Source organism: Balaenoptera borealis, assembly GCF_965194805.1.
Source record: "Balaenoptera borealis genome assembly, chromosome: 2".
NCBI lineage: Eukaryota > Metazoa > Chordata > Mammalia > Artiodactyla > Balaenopteridae > Balaenoptera > Balaenoptera borealis.
In genome coordinates this window covers 113,251,818-113,271,644 of record NC_138867.1, presented here as the reverse complement: position 1 = coordinate 113,271,644, position 19,827 = coordinate 113,251,818, and the positions used below count along the sequence as shown (strand labels likewise).

Sequence of the window (19,827 nt, the reverse complement as noted above, 5' to 3'; positions counted from 1 at the left end):
GACAGGAGGGCAGGAGACAGGGAGAGAAAAGGGAGGGCTTAGGGTCCTAAGGATATTTAGAGAAGTGTTATTTTCTTGTAACCAGAGACTTAACAGGTGGTATCCCTGGTCCTGTTCCGTGGAGAAGATGTAATTCGGGCCGAGGTGGCACTAGTGCTGTGGCGATCTCACATTGCTCCTCTTGCCCATCTCTAGCACCAAGTCCCTTCCCTTCTGACCCACTCTCTCTGCCCTGGGGGGCCTGAGAGCAGCTCAGGTTGTTCTCTGTTCTCAACTCCTGAGTGAGCCAGATCCCCAAACCCTCTGCTGTCATAGTGATTGGGAATTCCCTGGAAAATTGGGCTCCTCTAGAGCAAGGCACCTGATTTTCATCTTGAGCCAGTGCCTCATGTTCTGTTGTCTCTCGTGCTCCCGACTTTAAGCAGCTGTGGCCTCTAACGAGAGAGAGAGGGCATCAAATCTCACCATCTTTAGAGACCATCCAGTTTAACTGGCTCTCAGGACAGATGAAGAAACTGACCCAGTGTGACGGCCCACAGCGAGCTGGTGGCAGGTGGCCTGACTTGCAGGCAGAGCTCCCTTGGCCCTCTGGGTGGGCATTGGTACTGGTCACCCAACTCTCTCTCCCCGAAAGGGACAGCCTGGTCTGAAAGCAGCCAGTTTCCTGGCTGGCTGGCCTGGCTGAGCTGATCCTGGCAGCCAGCACCGGGAGCCTGGACAGAAGGGCCCTCTTCCAAGCACCAAACTCTGCACGTTCTCACCTCACTTTGATTTCCAACTCCCGTCCAGCCACATCCATCACCCCTACAGCTTCCACCCTGGAGCCTTCACGATTTTAGAGGGCTTTGCTGAAATATGCTCTATTAATAGAAGCCATGGGTCCAAGTCTTCACCTGACCTTCTCTGGACTGGGACTTCTAACTGAGCCAAATTTATTTATCCGGATCGTCAATGGCCATGAGGGGGTGGCCCTAAAAGCCCATAAACCAAGTGGCATGGGAAAGGGGTGAGCAGCTTGGAAATAAATCACCAACCCTGGGGACTCTATGCCCTGACTCAGGCCCAAGGACTCAGAGTGACTCCCGCCCAAGGACTCAGAGTGACTCCCCTGGCCCAGTCTTAGGAGCCTGACCTGGCCAGCTCACTGCAGAGGCTGATGGGGGACTATGCTCTGGGTATGTTCTAGAAACAGCACTGTGTGTGTGAGTGGACCCGCATACCAGAAAACGCTGGCAAAGCAGCAGCCTCCACCATATGAGACATAGTCTTGCACTAGGGCCTGTGCACCTACCCCAGCCCACCTCCTGAGCGGTGGACGGCAAGCTTGGCCAGCCACGCAGCATCTCACTGAAGACTCACAGCCACCTGGCAAGCCAGATGTTATTTTTATTCCCATTCCCAAGGTCTCAGAACCAGAGAGTGGCAGAACTGGGGTTTGTACCCAGGAGTCTTTTACTTCAGAGTCTGTGCTTTTATGTATCCACTGCCCTCCACCCCATAACTGGGGTGAGCATGGCTGGAGGCCAAGTCTTCCATCCTTTCTGGACCTTACATTCTTTGAGTCCCTTCTTTACACCAGCCAGACTACTCAGAGGGAAGAAGATGTCCATCAAGCTCACTGGCTCTTGAGGTCAATAGCCTGCTGAGTCAAAGGCCAGGAGGCCAGAGGTGGGAGCTAGCTCCCCTGCAAATCTCCCATATTCCACCAGCATTTGAACCCCAGTCCCTGCCATCCTCAGAGACCAAAGAGGTGTCCCAAGGGTAGGAAGGGAGTTTAGCTCATTTCTGGTCTGGCCCCCCAAGTATCCTTTTACACACAGTCCCAGAGGGCAGAGGTGGTTGTGTGGCTTTCCTGGCCCCTCTGTGGACCTCCTTCCCTAGCTCAGCCCACTGGACCATGGCCTAGGACTCTGGCCAAAGATTATCCCAAACAGTGACTGCCATCCCACTGCCATCCCAGACACTGAAGGGTGGCTTTGGGATACACCCAGGATCTCCATTGGTTTTTTTTGTTTGTTTTTTAGCTGACAAACACCCATGTAAGTTTCCCTTCTCTGAATTGCTGGCACTGATCAGGGCCAGAGGGACACAGAAACCAGAATGCAAGTTAAATGTTATCTCAGATAATTCACACTCGGAGAGAAGCTGTCTGAGATAGCTCTGAACTTTGGGAAAACTCTGGAAAGTTGGAAACCTCATAGGGAGTGAAAAGGAATTCCTGTGATTTAATCCTGGGATGCCTGTGTCAGTTTATAAATCTTCATTATTCTAATTTGATGTCTCTGAATCTCCCAAAGAACAAAAATATAATAAACGTGGACTTTGGTTTTTTGGGCTTCCCTCATCAAACTGTTCATCGTGGGTGGGAAACCCAGGGGGCTGGGGCTCTCAGATGCACGGAGTATCTGCCTCAGTGTGTCCCTAAGAGACCTCTAATCTGTAAATGCTGGGGAGGTGAGAGGTGGATTTGGGGGAGGCTGATGGTTGGTCCCTGAGCTCTCCAGGGAAGGTCACCCAAGAAGTCTTGGAGCCGGGCACCCCCATCCTGCTCCCTACCCCTCGCCAGCAACAGCTGCAGTGCAGCTCCTGAGTCTGCCCGCATCAGAGGGGTAAGGTCCCACCTCCGCTGCTACTGCTTCCTGAGCAGACTCACACATCTGCAATCTCCACCCCAGCAGGGCTCCGGAATGTTTGCAGCCTTAGAAGTAGTCACAATGCGCTAAAAATGCAGTGACAACAGCTGTCTTTGGGGAATATATTTAAGGGTAATAGGATCTGAGAGTCATTAGTGCCAGAAATGTGGATCTCATCTTATTTTTAAAAACAAAGTGTCACATCACCAGATGCTCCAGCCCACACCTCAGGCCATGTCATCAAATAAGCACAGCCCTGGTGTCTCCTGAGTGCTGGGGTCATGGTCAGAGGTCATCCTCATGGGTGTCCACATTGGATTCCAAGTCTTCATGGTTCCAACTCGGACAGAGAGTCTGGTGTGAGGAGGCAGGGCTCCCAACTCAGCTGCTTCTCCTTCTACATTTCACCTGAGGCCCACCCCAGGGAAGGGCGATGTTTGGGGCCCTTTGGGCATGAAGGTCACACCTGGCAAAGGGAGCCCCACGTGGAGCAGGCATGGCTGACCCCTCTGGCCAGTGTCCGAGGTCCAGGCTGCAAGGGACCCGAGCTCCATCGGCACCCAGAGATGCCAGTGTTCCTGGCTCCGGAGGAGGAACAGACCCGTGGTTGTGCTGTTGCACAGGGTTAAGCATGAAGTTTGGGGATTTCAGAGGAAAGGCCCCCTGACTTGTGGTCAGAACTGTTGCTCAGATGACTTTTTCCTCTAGATCAGCATTGTCCTATACAAATATAATGCAAGCCATATAGGTAATTAAAAATTTTCTAGTAGCCACATTAAAGAATTAGAATGGAACAGATAACATTAATTTGAGTAATAAATTTTATTTAACCCAATCTATCCAAAATGCTGTTATTTCAATGTGTAATTAATGTACAAAACTGTTAATGAGATAGTTGACATTCTCTTTTGTACAAAGCCTTTGAAATCTGCCATGTATTTCATATTCACACATATCCATTTGCACGAGCCACATTTAAAGTGCTCAGTAGCCGCATGTGGCCAGTGGTTACCATACTGGGCAGTGTAGCTCTAGAGGCTGTTCTCAGGGGGCATGTGGAAGGGCCAGTGTGTGGGGAGGTCGGATAGTCTCTGGCCCTGAAGGAGCTGATAGTCATTCATGGTTGTTTTTTCCTGGGGGATCCAGGACAGCTGGGGGTGATGGGGTCAGTCCTTAGGCCTTTGCACACGCTGTTCCTTCTTCACATGGCCAGGGGCCCAGGTCCTGGGGCTCCCTGTGGTTCATCACAGAGGCTGGAAAGAGTGCAGAGGCAAACTTCCTGGGGGTGTGGGCCCTGTGAACAGACAGCCTCCCTCACCCCCATTTCCTCCCGTATAATATGATTTCTCTGTGAGACAGGGAGCAAGGTCATCCACCCTTCAACAAATATTTCAAAGCACTGACTACTGCAAGACTGTACTCTAGGATCTGGGAATAAATAGAGCAGTAAAAAAAAAATAGACAAAAACTCCTGCTTTCATGGAGCTTTTTAGTTGGGGGAGGTGCGTGGAGAGACAATAAACAAATATATATCAGTAGTGATAAATATTGTTTTAGTCTGTTTGGACGGCTGTAATAAAATATTATCTATTGGGTGGTTTATAAACAATAGACATTTATTTCTCACAGTTCTGGAGGCTGAAAAGTCCAAGATCAAGGTGTCAGCTGAGTCAGTGTCTGGTGAGGACCTGCTCCTTCATGACCTAGTTATGTCCTAAAGGCCCCACCTCCCAGCACCATCACATTGGGGGTTAGGTTTCAACATATTAATTTGTTGGGAGACAAAAATTCAGTCCTTAGTGAATGTTAAGAAGTAAAATAAAGTAGGAAAAATGATAAAGTAAAATAAAGTAGGAAAAGAGAGTACTGGGAGGGGATGTCCACACCTATCTGTGGAGGAATCTGAGATCGCTATGATGGTGACACTGTATACAGAGACTGGAGGAGAGCAGGAGGAGTGAGGTCAGAGCGTGGGGCGGGGCCCACATCGTGTGGGCCTTATAGGCGTTTGTAAGGTCGTCCACTTTTACCCTGGGTCAGATTAAAGGCCACTGCAGGGTTTTGGGCAGAGAGGTGACATCATCTGACTTACATTCTACCAGGCTGTTGGATTCGTTTTCTGTTGCTGCTGTAAAAAATTACCACAAATTTGGAGGCTTAAAGACCACAAATTTTTTTATTGAAGTATAGTTAGTTTACAATGCTGTGTTAATTTCTTCTGAAGCAAAGTGATTTAGTTATACACATATATATATTCTTTTTTAAAATATTCTTTTCCATTATGGTTTATCATAGGGTACTGAATACAGTTCTCTGTGCTGTACAGTAGAACCTTGTTGTGTATCCATCCTATGTGTAATAGCTGACACCTGCTAACCCCAGCCTCCCACTCCATCCCTCCCCCAGCCCCCTCCCCACCCCAGCAACCACAGCCTGTTCTCTATGTCCGTGAGTCTGTCTCTGTTTCATAGATAGGTTCGTTTGTGTCATATTTGAGATTCCACATGTAAGTGATATCATATGGTATTTGTCTTTCTCTTTCTGACTTACTTCACTTAGTATGAGAATCTCTAGTTGCATCCATGTTGCTGCAAATGGCATTATTTCATTCTTTTTTACGGCCAAGTAGTATTCCATTGTGTATATGTACCACATCTTCTTTTCTTTTCTTTTTCGATGATACACTTGCTTTAGTAGTAAACTAAAATCAATATATATTTTTTTATGACTTTTTTGAATTTTATTTATTTATACAGCAGGTTCTTATTACTTATCCATTTTATACATATTAGCGTATACATGTCAATCCCAATCTCTCAATTCGTCACCCCCCCACCCTGCCCCCACCACTTTCCCCCCTTGGTGTCCATATGTTTGTTCTCTGCATCTGTGTCTCAATTTCTGCCCTGCAAACTGGTTCATCTGTACCATTTTTCTAGGTTCCACATATATGTATTAATATATGATATGTGTTTTTCTCTTTCTGACTTACTTCACTCTGTAACAGTCTCTAGATCCATCCACATCTCTACAAATGACCCAATTTCGTTCCTTTTTATGGCTGAGTAATATTCCATTGTATATATGTACCGCATCTTCTTTATCCATTCGTCTGTCGATGGGCATTTAGGTTGCTTCCATGTCCTGGCTATTGTAAACAGTGCTGCAATGAACATTGGGGTGTATGTGTCTTTTTGAATTATGGTTTTCTCTGGGTATATGCCCAGTAGTGGGATTGCTGGGTCATATGTACCACATCTTCTTTATCCATTCATCTGTTGATAGACATTTAGGTTGTTTCCCCGTCTTGGCTATTGTGAATAGTGCTGCTATGGGCATAAGGGTGTATGTATCCTTTTGGATTAGAGTTTTGTCTGGATATATGTCCAGGAGTGGGATTGCTGGATCATACTGTAATTCTATTTTTAGTTTTCTGAGGAACCTACATACTGTTTTCCATAGTGGCTGTACCAACTTACATTCCCACCAACCATGTAGGAGTGTTCCCTTTTCTCCACATCCTCTCCAGCATTTGGTATTTGTAGAGTTTTTAAGGATGTCCATTCTGACCAGTGTGAGGTGGCACCTCACTGTAGTTTTGATTTGCATTTCTCTAGTAATTAGTGATGTTGAGCATCTTTTCATGTGCCTATTGGCCATCTGTATTTCTTCTTTGGAGAAATGTCTGTTTAGGACTTCTGCCCATTTTTGGATTGGGTTGTTTGTTTTTTTGTTGTTGAGTTGTATGAGCTGTTTGTATATTTTGGAAATTAACTCCTTGTCAGTCACATCATTTGCAAATATTTTCTCCCATTCTGTTGGTTGTCTTTTCCTTTTGCTATGGTTTCCTTTGCTGTGCAAAAGCTTGTAAGTTTGATTAGGTCCCATTTGTTTATTTTTGTTTTTATTTCTATTGCCTTGGGAGATTGACCTAAGAAAACATTGGTACAATTTATTGGTCAGAGAATGTTTTGCCTATGATCTCTTCTAGGACTTTTATGATGTCATGTGTTACGTTTAAGTCTTTAAGCCATTTTGAGTTTATTTTTGTGTATGGTGAGAGGGTGTGTTCTAACTTCATTGATTTACATGTGGCTGTCCAACTTTACCAACAACCCTTGCTGAAGAGACTGTCTTATTCCCATTGTATATTCTTGCCTCCTTTATTGAAGATTAATTGACCGTAGGTATGTGGGTTTACTGCTGGGATCTCTATTCTGGTCCATTGATCCATATGTTTATTTTTGTGCCAGTACCATGCTGTTTTGATTACTGTAACTTGGTAGTATTGTCTGAAGTTTGGGAGGGTTGTGCTTCCTGCTTTGTTCTTTTTCTTCAGGATTGCTTTAGCAATTCTGGGTCCTTTATGGTTCCATATAAATTTTAGGGTTATTTGTTCTAGTTCTGTGAAAAATGTCATGGGTAATTTGATAGGGATCACATAAATTTGTAGATTGCTTTGGGTAGTATGTCCATTTTAATAATACTAATTCTTCCAGTCCAAGAGCATGGAATAGCTTTCTATTTCTTTGAATCATCTTCAGTTTTCTTTATTAATGTTTTATAGTTCTCAGCCTATAAGTCTTTCACCTCCTCCTTGGTCAGGTTTATTCCTAAGTTTTTTATTTTTATTTTTATTTTTTAAAAATTTTTATTTATTTATTTATTTATTTATTGGCTGTGTTGGGTCTTCGTTTCTGTGTGAAGGCTTTCTCTAGTTGCGGCAAGCGGGGGCCACTCTTCATCGTGGTGCACGGGCCTCTCACTATCGCGGCCTCTCTTGTTGTGGAGCACAGGCTCCAGATGTGCAGGCTCAGTAGTTGTGGCTCACGGGCTCAGTTGCTCCGTGGCATGTGGGATCTTCCCAGACCAGGGCTCGAACCCGTGTCCCCTGCATTGGCAGGCAGATTCTCAACCACTGCGCCACCAGGGAAGCCCAGTTTTTTATTTTTGAGGGTGAGATTTTGAGAAGTATTGTGTTTTTTACATTCCCTTTCTGATATTTCATTGTTAGTGTTAAGAAATGAAACTGATTTCTGTATGTTAATCTTGTATCTTGCTACCTTGCTGAATTCATTTATCAGCTTTTGTGTGGAGTCTTTAGGGTTTTCTATATATAATATCATGTCATCTGCATATAATGACAATTTTACCTCTTCCCTTCCAATCTGGATACCTTTTATTTCTTTTTCTTGTCTGACTGCTGTGGTTAGGACTTCCAATTCTATGTTGAATAGAATAGGTAAGAGTGGGCATCCTTGTGTTGTTCCAGATTTTAGCGGGAAGGCTTTCAGCTTTTCACCATTGAGTATTTTTTTTTTTAACATCTTTATTGGAGTATAATTGCTTTACAATGGTGTGTTAGTTCCTGCTTTATAACAAAATGAATCAGCTATACATATACATATATCCCACCATTGAGTATTATATTGGCTGTGGATTTGTCATAAATGGCTTTTATTATGTTGAGATATGTTCCCTCTATACACACTTTGGTAATAGTGTTTATCATGAATGGATGTTGAATTTTGTCAAATGGTTTTTCTGCGTCTATTGAGATGATCATGTGGTCTTTGTCTTTTCTTTTGTTTATGTGGTGTATCACATTGATTGATTTGTGTATGTTGAACCATCCTTGTGAACTTGGGATGAATCTCACTTGGTCGTGGTGTATAATCTTTTTTATGCATTGTTGGATTTGGTCAGTTTAAATTATCTTTTACTTCTTGATTTAACTCTGGTGGGCTGTATGTTTCTAGAAACTTGTCCATTTCTTGTAGGTTGTAGAATTTGTTGGCATATAATTGTTCATCTTATTCCCTTATGGTGTTTTGTATATCTGCACTATCGGTTGTTATGTCTCCTTTTTCATTTCTTATTTTGTTTATTTGGGTTCTCTTTTTTCTTTTTAGTGAGCTTGGCCAGAGGTTTGTTAATCTTGTTTACCCTTTCAAAGAACAAGCTCTTAGTTTTATTGATTTTTTCTATTGTTTTTAAATCTCTATTTTACTTATTTCCTCTCTGATCTTTATTATTTCCTTACTTCTGCTGACTTTAGGTTTCGTTTTTTCTTCTTTTTCTAATTTTTTAAAGTGGTAGGTTAGATAAACAACACAAATTTATCATCTTCCAGTTCTTTGGACCAGAAGTAGGACATGGTCTCACCAGGCTCAAGTCAAGGTGTTGGCAGCAAGGCTGCATTCCTGTCTGGAGACAGGCTTCCTTGCTCATTCAGGGGTTGGCAGGATGCGGATTGATGCAGCTGTAGGACTGAGGTCCTGTTTTCCTGCTGACTCTTGGGTGGGACTGCCCTTAGCTCCTCCAGGCCACTTTCCCATCTTGCATGAAGCCTCCTATATCTCAGAGCCAACAACAGATGTGGAATTCTTCTCATGCTGCCCTTCCTTTGAACTTCTTCCACTGTCACAGCTCTCCCTGACCATAGCTGGAAAGGTTCTCTGATTTTAAAAAACCACGTGGTTGGATCGGGCCCACCCAGATAATCCAGGGTGATCTCTCCATCCTTAACCTTAATCACATTTGCAGAATCCCTTTTGCCATGTAAGGCAACATATTCTCCAGTTCCAGGGATTAGTGAATGGGCATCTTTGGGGGGATAGCACCGTTATTTTGCCTCCCATGGGAATGGATGAGATGGTGGTGAGTGGGCGACAAAGGAAGGAAGCCAGGAGGCAAGGAGGAGGCCAGGGCAATAATCCAACAAGAGGGAGTGGTGGCTTGGCCCAGGGTTGTAGGATGGTGGGGGAGCAAAGTGTTCACATAATGCACTTATTTTGAAGGTAGAACTGACAGGTTCTGCTGTGAGATTGGACATAGCATGTAAGAGAAAGGAAGGAGTCAAACACCCTGACTCCTCGGTTTTGGCCTGAGCAGCAGGAAGGATGAAGTTGTTGCTCTCTGGAACAGGGGAGACTGTGGGAGAAGCAGGTTTCGTGTTTGGGAGGTGGGGTGGGATTCAGGATTTCTAAGAATTTCTGGTTCCTGAAAAATCCTGTTCAATTTAGGGAGACAGAAAGATGGGGAATATTATCAAGGAATTGGCCAGCAAGCGTCACAGGGTGAGGTCACTGGCACAGCAGTTCCCATTGACGAGGGCCAAGTATCTGACAGGTATGCAGAAGGGACGTTATGGCATCAGCTCAGCTCTGATGTCGGCTCTCTGCGGCAGGAGGCTGACCGCTACCCAGTACCACCTTGCTGTCTCAGCCCCTGGGGAGCTTTGAGTCTCACTGAGAGGTCAGAACCAAGTGCAGGAAACACTAACTTCCAGGGCCAGGCAGCAGCTGCTTGGTGCCGGCGAGGGGGCCCCAGGTGAGAGAAGCTGAGGGCTGCCCTCCAGAAGAGGCCTGGGCTCCCTGGGAAGTGCCTGCACCTGCCACTCAACCCCTCAGCCAGTGGCTCTTCTCTTCCACGTTTGGTGGCTGTGACAGCCAGGCCAGTATCTATGATTTCCCACATCTGGTGTCCTGGGTCTCCGCGTCTGTGTCTGTCCGTGATCCCTCTTGTCTAATCACCATGGTTTCTCAGGTCACTGTCCAAGATCTCCCATGTCCAGTGTCCACATTCTCTCATGTCTGGGGCAGCCAAAATGCCACTCATCACCTGGTGACCTCACTCTGGGAGCACAGCGGGGAGGAGGCTAGTGTGGAACCAGCCTGGGTTTCTGGAGGAGCTCCTTACCCTGAAAAGAAGGCGGTGTGTCTTGCGTTAGGGTAGTGAGAAGGCTGTCTCTGAAGATCACTCGGACCAAATTCCTCTGTTCCACATGGGGAAACCGAGGGGATTTGGGAGGACACCCTGGTCAAGACCCTTGCAGGCGCTGGTGGCCTCGCACAGCACTGCCCAGTGTCATTTCCCGGGTGGCTTCTCTTCCATGCCCTGGCTGGAGTGACCTTGCTTTGAAGGGTGGGAGGCGTGACTCCAGGTCAGTTACGCTCTGCCTTGTCCTTTGTGGCCCGGAGCCTCCTCCTCACACCTTGCCCCCTCCTCTTTCAGTTCTCCCCTCTCCTCCATTGATGCTACCCGCCTACTATTCCCCCTTTATCAGGCTCCTCTAACCCAGCTCCCTCCTCCTCCTCCTGTTGTTTCTCCTCCTTCTTGTCCAGGCTGCAAGGGGAGTTGAAGCTGGTTTTGGGGTAGCTGGTTGCTGGCTTCCCTGTGGGGCTGGTATTCAGTGCCCACAGATGCCTGGGCCCCGTGGCGGGGGACTAGGAGGGAGGTCTGGTGTTCTTCCTGCCCCAGGTTCCTGGCTCCCAGGGATGGCGTGGGGAGACCTGACTGCCTATTTTGGGGAACTCTTGGGCCAGAGACTACCTTGAGGGCCTTCTGCAAGCAGAGGGGACCATCTCAGAGGAAGGCCTGTGACTGTGACCTTCATGGGGCTCCTTTTGTTGGCCTATGTGGTAAGTAACGTCATTAAGATGAATGTGTGTTTTGGTAAAGGGTGTAAATGTATAAATAGTATCCTTTCCAGCTCCATATATCACCCTGCGTTTATTCTGTGCCTGGTGCATAAGCTAGAAGGCACACATTGCTATCTGGGGCTGTGAGTTTTAAAGTACATTAAAGGAGTTTACTGAAAACTCTTGGCAAACAGATAAAATACAATTACTCTAATTCCCAAGGCATTACAGGCAGAGTGTCCTGAAAACCTGCAGTATAATAATTCACAGGGAGCCATGACAGGCAGCCTTTGAGGCATCAGAAGCGCTGCCTTTGTAAACTTCAGAGGTGGCCAAGAGCTGTCCCACGGGAGACCCATGTCCTGTGTTTTATTAACCTCCCTGTTTCTAGCTGAGGAGCTGCAGGGGGAATCTAGCTGGCAGGGCTGGCTCCTGCCCTTGTGAGCTTTTCTAGGGTCACATATTGGGGGGAGCAGGGAATGAGATGTCCCACTTTCTTCTGGCTGTACCCCTCCCTGTCTACATGCTGTTCAGTAGCAGGCTGTGCTGGATAGTTGCCTTGCATCATGGGAAATTCTCATTGCCCATGAAGTATGCAGGACTCTTAGCCCCTTCCTGGGAAATGGAGGCTTTTGCTGGGATACCTGGAAGGATATTAGTGATCAAGTTTTTCAGCTTCCCAGAGGATTTGAGGTTGATTTCTAAGCTATACACAGGAGACACAGGACAAATTCTGATGCAGAGGTGGAGTTGCCACCCCATGGGGCTTGAGCAAGATCCCACAGGTGCTCTTCTCTGCCTTGCTTCCCTCACTTTCCGGGGAGATGGAAAAGGCCCCTGGGGCCTACAGACTTTGGGTGCTGCTGAGTAACTGGCATCCTGTACCCAGGATGGGCACCCGTGCTGTTCTCCAGAGCTCAGGGAGAGCCCGGACCTTCCTGGGGAGGAGGTTTGGTGGAAGTGGGTGGCTTAGCTACTGGGCATCTACGTGATCAATGGTGGACAACTATGAGAGGGTCAGAACTGTGGGGACCCTGGACCCCAATTTCTTAGAGAGGGAGCTTTGGATGGGCCTTCCTTGATCAGGGCTCCTCCCTGGCCCCCAGTCCTGAAACTCCCAGTCCTGGGCCACTCTTCAAAAGCTGGACTAGGTCTGCTGTGCTGAAGATCATGGGCAGCGCCAGAGAATTTGCGCAGGGTGAGCAACGGTCTTTCAGACATGATGTATAGAGTGGGTAGAGGCAATCAGAGGGCAGAGTGGGTGAAGGTCTGTGTGACTTCAGAACTCTGTGACCAAGTTCTCAGAGCAGAGTAGACTCTTGTGGGAGAAGGGCCTTCCATGGACATTGAACATTGCATTGAAGAGATGTCGCAATAGCCAAACCCCAATCAATTGCATGAGCTGAAATGTTGGGGGGCCTGAGCAAGGAGTCAGGTGGGATGAAAGTTTAGAGGAGGAGATTTCTGGAACCTATCCTCTACCTGCATCAGTAGTTCACTGCGAGATTTCATTCTCACCTGTGTTGTAAGAATACAATAATAATAAACACCTCCCCAAACAGCAACGCCTAGGATTTACAAAGTGTGCACTTCCAGGGTGGCTAAGGCCCAGAGAGGACCTGATACCTGTGGCCGCCTGGCTGGCAGGCCTCAAGTGCTGTCCTTTGGAAGGTGGCCCCAGGACCGCCAGCCAGAGTCTGGCTTTGATGTCTCAAAATTGGCGCCTTGTTTTCTTTTTCATTAAGCCTCTTCGTGAAGCTTCTGGCAACAAGTGAGTCTTAACCTATCCTGTCACTTAGCACACTCGGTCTTGTAGTCGGGCAACCTGCTCGGAGCCCAGGCAGGGCCCTATTGGGCACAGGGATTGGGAATACTTTGGGTGGTCTAAATGGAGTCAACCTGGACCTTTTTCCAGTGCCAAATTTACAGGGGCTGGGGAAATTGGTAGCTTTGGCTGGGATTTAATTGCTTCAGTAGAACTGTATGTGGAGTTTCTTGTGGGAGATACAGAAATTAGACCTGCTTAACTGGACTGACCCCTTCTCAGCCACAGTTACTGTATACAAGCATCCTCTTCCACTACCAGGGAGACTTTGTAAGTGGTGTTGTTTAAAGTAGTTGTTCGTGGGACTTCCCTGGTGGCGCAGTGGTTAAGAATCCACCTGTCAACGCAGGGGACACAGGTTCGAGCCCTGGTCTGGGAAGATCCCACACGCCACAGAGCAACTAAGTCCATGTGCCACAACTACTGAGCCTGCGTGCTTAGAGCCCGTGCTCTGCAACAAGAGAAGCCACTGCAATGAGAAGGTCGTGCACCGCAATGAAGAGTAGCCCCTGCTCGCTGCAACTAGAGAAAGCCTGCTCACAGCAACAAAGACCCAACACAGCCAAAAATAAATAAATAAGTAAATAAATAAATTTATTTATTTATTAAAAAAAAAAGTAGTTGTTTGTGAATAATCATCGACAGTGAGACACTGGAACTCACCAAAAAAGATACCCTACATCCAAAGACAAAGGAGAAGCCGCAATGAGATGGACTTTGACAGGACTGGGGGAAACAGAGACTCCACTCTTGGAAGGCACACACAAAGTAGTGTGCACATCAGGACCCAGGGGGAAGGAGCAGTGACGCCATAGGAGACTGAACTAGACCTTCCTGCTAGTGTTGGAGGGTTTCCTGCAGAGGTGGGGGGTGGCTGTGGCTCACTGCTGGGACAAGGACACTGGCAGCAGAAGTTCTGGGAAGTAATCCTTGACATTAGCCCTCCTGGAGTCCTCCATCAGCCCCACCAAAGAGCCTGTAGCCTCAGTGCTGGGTCACCTCAGGCCAAACAACCAACAGGGAGGGAACTCAGCCCCACCCATCAGCAGTCAAATGGATTAAAGTTTTACTGAGCTCTGCCCACCAGAGCAACAACCAGCTCAACCCACCACCAGTCCCTTCCATCAGGAAGCTTGCACAAGCCTCTTAGATAGCCTCATCCACCAGAGGGCAGACAGCAGAAGCAAGAAGAACTACAATCCTGCAGCCTGTGGAACAAAAACCACATTCATAGAAAGATAGACAAGATGAAAAGACAGAGGGCTATGTACCAGATGAAGGAAAAAGATAAAATCCCAGAAAAACAACAAAATGAAGTGGAGATAGGCAACCTTCCAGAAAAAGAACTCAGAATAATTATAGTGAAGATGATCCAGGACCTCGGAAAAAGAATGAAGGCAAAGATCGAGAAGATGCAAGAAATGTTTAACAAAGACCTAGAAGAATTAAAGAACAAACACCTAGAAGAATTAAAGAACAAACAAACAGAGATGAACAATACAATAACTGAAATGAAAAATACACTAGAAGGAATCAATAGCAGAATAACTGAGGCAGAAGAATGGTTAAGTGACCTGGAAGACAGAATGGTGGAATTCACTGCCATGGAACAGAATAAAGAATGAAAAGAAATGAAGAATTCCTAAGAGACCTCTGGGAAAACATTAAACGCAACAACATTCACATTATCAGGGTCCCAGAAGGAGAAGAGAGAGAGAGAAAGGACCAGAGAAAATATTTGAAGAGACTGTAGTCGAAACTTCCCTAACATGGGAAAGGAAATAGCCACCCAAGTCCAGGAAGCACAGAGAGTCCCAGGCAGGATAAACCCAAGGAGAAACATGTCAAGACACATAGTAATCAAATTGACAAAAATTAAAGACAAAGAAAAATTATTGAAAGCAACAAGGGAAAAACGACAAATAGCATACAAGGGAACTCCCATAAGGTTAACAGCTGATTTCTCAGCAGAAACTCTACAAGCCAGAAGGGAGAGGCACGATATATTTAAAGTGATGAAAGGGAAGAACCTATGAAGATTACTCTACCCAGCAAGGATCTCACGCAGATTTGACAGAGAAATCAAAAGCTTTACAGAGAAGCAAAAGCTAAGAGAATTCAGCATCACCAAACCAGCTCTACAACAAATGCTAAAGGAACTCCTCTCAGTGGGAAACACAAGAGAAGAAAAGGACCTGCAAAAAGAAACCTATAACAATTAAGAAAATGGTAATAGGAACATACATATCGATAGTTAGCTTAAAGGTGAATGGATTAAATGCTCCAACCAAAAGACGCAGGCTTGCTGACTGGATACAAAAACAAGACCCATATATATGCTGTCTACAAGAGACCCACTTCAGACCTAGGGACACATACACACTGAAAGTGAGGGGATGGAAAAAGATAGTCCATGCAAATGGAAATCAAAAGAAAACTGGAGTAGCAATACTCATATCAGATAAAATAGACTTTAAAATAAAGAATGTTACAAGAGACAAGGAAGGACACTACATAATGGTCAAAGGATCAATCCAAGAAGAAGATATAACAATTATAAATATATATGCACCCAACATAGGAGCACCTCAATACATAAGGCAAATGATAACAGCTGTAAAAGGGGAAATCGACAGTAGTACAATAATAGTGGGGGACTTTAACACCTCACTTGAACCAATGGACAGATCATACAGACAGAAAATTAATAAGGAACCAGAAGCTTTAAATGACACAATAGACCAGATAGATTTAATTGATATTTTTAGGCCATTCCATCCGAAAACAGCAGATTACACTTTCTTTTCAAGTGCATTAGGACATTCTCAAGTGCACTAGGACATTCTCCAGGATTGATCACATCTTGGGTCACAAATCAAGCCTTGGTAAATTTAAGAAAACTGAAATCATAGCAAGCATCTTTTCCAACCACAATGCTATGAGATTAGAAATCTATTACAGGGAAAAAATGTAAAAAACACAAAGACATGGAAGCTAAACAATACGTTACTAAATAACCAAGAGATCACTGAAGAAATCAAAGAGAAAATCAAAAAATACCTAGAGACAAATGACAACAAAAACATGATTATCCAAAAGTTATGGGATGCAGCAAAAGCAGTTCTAAGAGGGAAGTTATAGCAATACAATCCTACCTCAATAAACAAGAAAAATCTCAAACAATCTAACCTTACACCTAAAGGAACTAGAGAAAGAAGAACAAACAAAACCCAAAGTTAGCAGAAGGAAAGAAATCATAAAAATCAGAGCAGAAATAAATGAAATAGAAACAAAGAAAACAATAGCAAAGATCAATAAAACTAAAAGCTGGTTCTTTGAGAAGATAAACAAAATTGATAAGCCATTAGCCAGACTCATCAAGAAAAAGAGGGAGAGGACTCAAATCAATAAAATTAGAAATGAAAAAGGAGAAGTTACAATGGACACCGCAGAAATACAAAGCATCTTAAGAGACTGCTACAAGCAACTCTATGCCAATAAAATGGACAACCTGGAAGAAATGGACAAATTCTTAGAAAGGTATAACCTTCCAAGACTGAACTAGGAAGAAATAGAAAATATGAACAGACCAATCACAAGTAATGAAAGGGAAACTGTGATTAAAAATCTTCCAACAAACAAAAGTCCAGGACCAGATGGCTTCACAGGTGAATTCTATCAAACATTTAGAGAAGAGCTAACACCCATCCTTCTCAAACTCTTCCAAAAAATTGCAGAGGAAGGAACACCCCCAAACTCATTCTACGAGGCCACCATCACCCTGATACCAAAACCAGACAAAGATATTACAAAAACAAAAACTACAGGCAAATATCACTGATGAATATAGATACAAAAATCCTCAAAAAATACTAGGAAACAGAATCCAACAACACATTAAAAGGATCATACACTATGATCAAGTGGGATTTATCCCAGGGATGCAAGGATTCTTCAATATACACAAATCAATCAGTGTGATACACCATCTTAACAAACTGAAGAATAAAATCCATATGATCATCTCAATAGATGCAGAAAAAGCTTTTGACAAAATTCAACACCCATTTGTGATAAAAACTCTCCAGAAAGTGGGCATAGGGGTTAACAAAATGGATAAACATTTAGCCAGGAAAGAGGGAGAAAAGAAACCTCAACATAATAAAGGCCATATACAACAAACCCACAGGAAACATCATTCTCAATGGTGAAAAACTGAAAGCATTTTCTCTAAGATCAGGAACAAGACAAGGATGTCCACTCTCCCCACTGTTATTGAACATAATTTTGGAAGTCCTAACCATGGCAATCAGAGAAGAAAAAGAAGTAAAAGGAATACAAATTGGGAAAGAAGAAGTAAAACTGTCACTGTTTGCAGACGACATGATACTATATGTAGATAATTCTAAAGATGCCACCAGAAAACTACTAGAGCTAATCAATGAATCTGGTAAAGTTGCAGGACACAAAATTAATGCACAGAAATCCCTTGCATTCCTATACATTAACAATTAAGGATCAAAAAGAGAAATTAAGGAAACAATCCCATTCAAACAATGTCAATCCCATTCAACAAAATCCCATTTTGTTGTCACCATGGCAACAAAAAGAATAAAATACCTAGGAATAAAGCTACTTAAGGAGGTAAAAGACCTGTACTCAGAAAACTATAAGACACTGATGAGAGAAATCAAAGATGATACAAACAGATGGAGAGATATACCATGTTCTTGGATTGGAAGAATCAATATTGTGAAAATGACTATACTACCCAAAGCAATCCCTTTGGGTAGTATAGTCACTGCACACAGATTCAGTGCAATCCGTATCAAATTACCAATGGCATTTTTTACAGAACTAGAACAAAAAATGTTAAAATTTGTTTGGAGACACAAAAGACCCCGAATAGCCAAAGCAATCTTGAGGGAAAAAACCGGAGCTGGCGGAATCAGGCTCCCTGACTTCAGACTATACTACAAAGCTACAGTAATCAAGATAATATGGTACTGGCACAAAAACAGAAATATAGATCAATGGAACAGGATAGAAATCACAGAGATAAACCCACACACCTATGGACAACTAATCTATGATAAGAGAGGTAAGGATATACAATGGAGAAAAGACAGTCTCTTCAATAAGTGGTACTGGGAAAACTGGACTGCTACATGTAAAAGAATGAAATCAGAACACTCCCTAACACCATACACAAAAATAAAGTCATAATGGATTAAAGACCTAAATGTAAGACCAGACACTATAAAACTCTTAGAGGAAAACATAGGAAGAACACTCTTTGACATAAATCACAGCAAGACCTTTTTTGACCCACCTCCTAGAGTAATGGAAATAAAAACAAAACTAAACAAATGGGACCTAATGAAACGTCAAAGCTTTTGCACAGCAAAGGAAACCATAAACAAGACGAAAAGACAACCCTCAGAATGGGAGAAAATATTTGCAAACGAATCAAAGGACAAAGGATTAATCTCCAAAATATATAAACAGCTCATGCAGCTCAATATTAAAGAAACAAACAACTCAATCCAAAAATGGGCAGAAAACCTAAATAGACATTTCTCCAAAGAAGACATACAGATGGCCAAGAGGCACATGAAAATCTGCTCAACATCACTAATTATTAGAGAAATGCAAATCAAAACTACAATGAGGTATCACCTCACACTAGTCAGAATGGGCATCATCAGAAAATCTACAAACAACAAATGCTGGAGAGGGTGTGGAGAAAAGGGAACCCTCTTGCACTGTTGGTGGGAATGTAAATTGATACAGCCACTATGGAGAACAGTATGGAGGTTCCTTAAAAAACTAAAAATAGAATTACCATATGACTCAGCAATCCCACTACTGGGCATATACCCTGAGAAAACCATAATTCAAAAAGAGTCATGTACCCCAATGTTCACTGCAGCTCTATTTACAATAGCCAGGACATGGAAGCAACCTAAATGCCCATTGACAGACGAATGGATAAAGAAGATGTGGTACATACATACAATGGGATATTACTCAGCCATGAAAAGGAATGAAATTGGGTCATTTGTAGAGGTGTGGATGGACCTAGAGACCGTCATACAGAGTGAAGTAAGTCAGAAAGAGAAAAACAAATATCGTATATTAACGCATATATGTGAAGTCTAGAAAAATGGTAGAGATGAACTGGTTTGCAAGGCAGAAATAGAGACACAGATGTAGAGAACAAATGTACGGACACCAAGCGGGGAAAGCCAGGGGAGGTGGTGGTGGGATGAATTGGGAGATGGGGATTGACATATATACACTAATATGTATAAAATAGATAACTAATAAGAACCTGCTATATTAAAAAAAATAAAATGCTTCTTAATCTAGCATTATTAGTCTAGCATTAGTTATGGTAGTTAAGCTTTTAGAGATAATGAAATGTACATGTGCCTCCAGAGCGTGCCATGTTCCCCGAAACTGAGCACATTCGTGAAGAAAAGCTGTTGTGGTAGGATGACGGTGAATATTAATTGTGTGGATTTACATACTCTACAGATGGCAGTGCAGGTGCTGGGTACAGTCAGGAGCCGTGACACAGGCCAGCAGGAAAGGGGAGCCTGGGCTCGCTTTGCGCGTCTCGCTGGGGATGTTACCCTAACTGGCCACTGAAAGTTTCCCACTGAAGTTTCACAGGCCACACCGGGGTCAGAGGTGAAGTTGGGCCTCAAGCCCGGGGCAACCTGACTCTGAGCTCCGCTCTTCACCAGCTGTCCCACATGGGCGCCCGGGTGGCCCGTCCACCTGTGTCCCAGTGGGGGCCTCAGCTAGTTACCGCACATCTATCCTGACCACCTCCCTCCTCCCCAGGCCCCTCCCACCTGAAGTCAGGAAGGGCCAGTGATGACTATTTTTAAACCAGCAGGTGTTAATTATTGAGTGCCTATGCATGTCAGGCATTGTG

At 44.4% G+C, this 19,827-nt stretch overlaps 1 long non-coding RNA gene across 1 annotated transcript in view; it reads right to left on the bottom strand.

Moving 5' to 3' along the window:
- LOC309622826 overlaps window positions 1-19,827 on the bottom strand; it is a 377,150-nt gene that overhangs the window by 342,978 nt on the left and 14,345 nt on the right. The window lies entirely within an intron of this gene.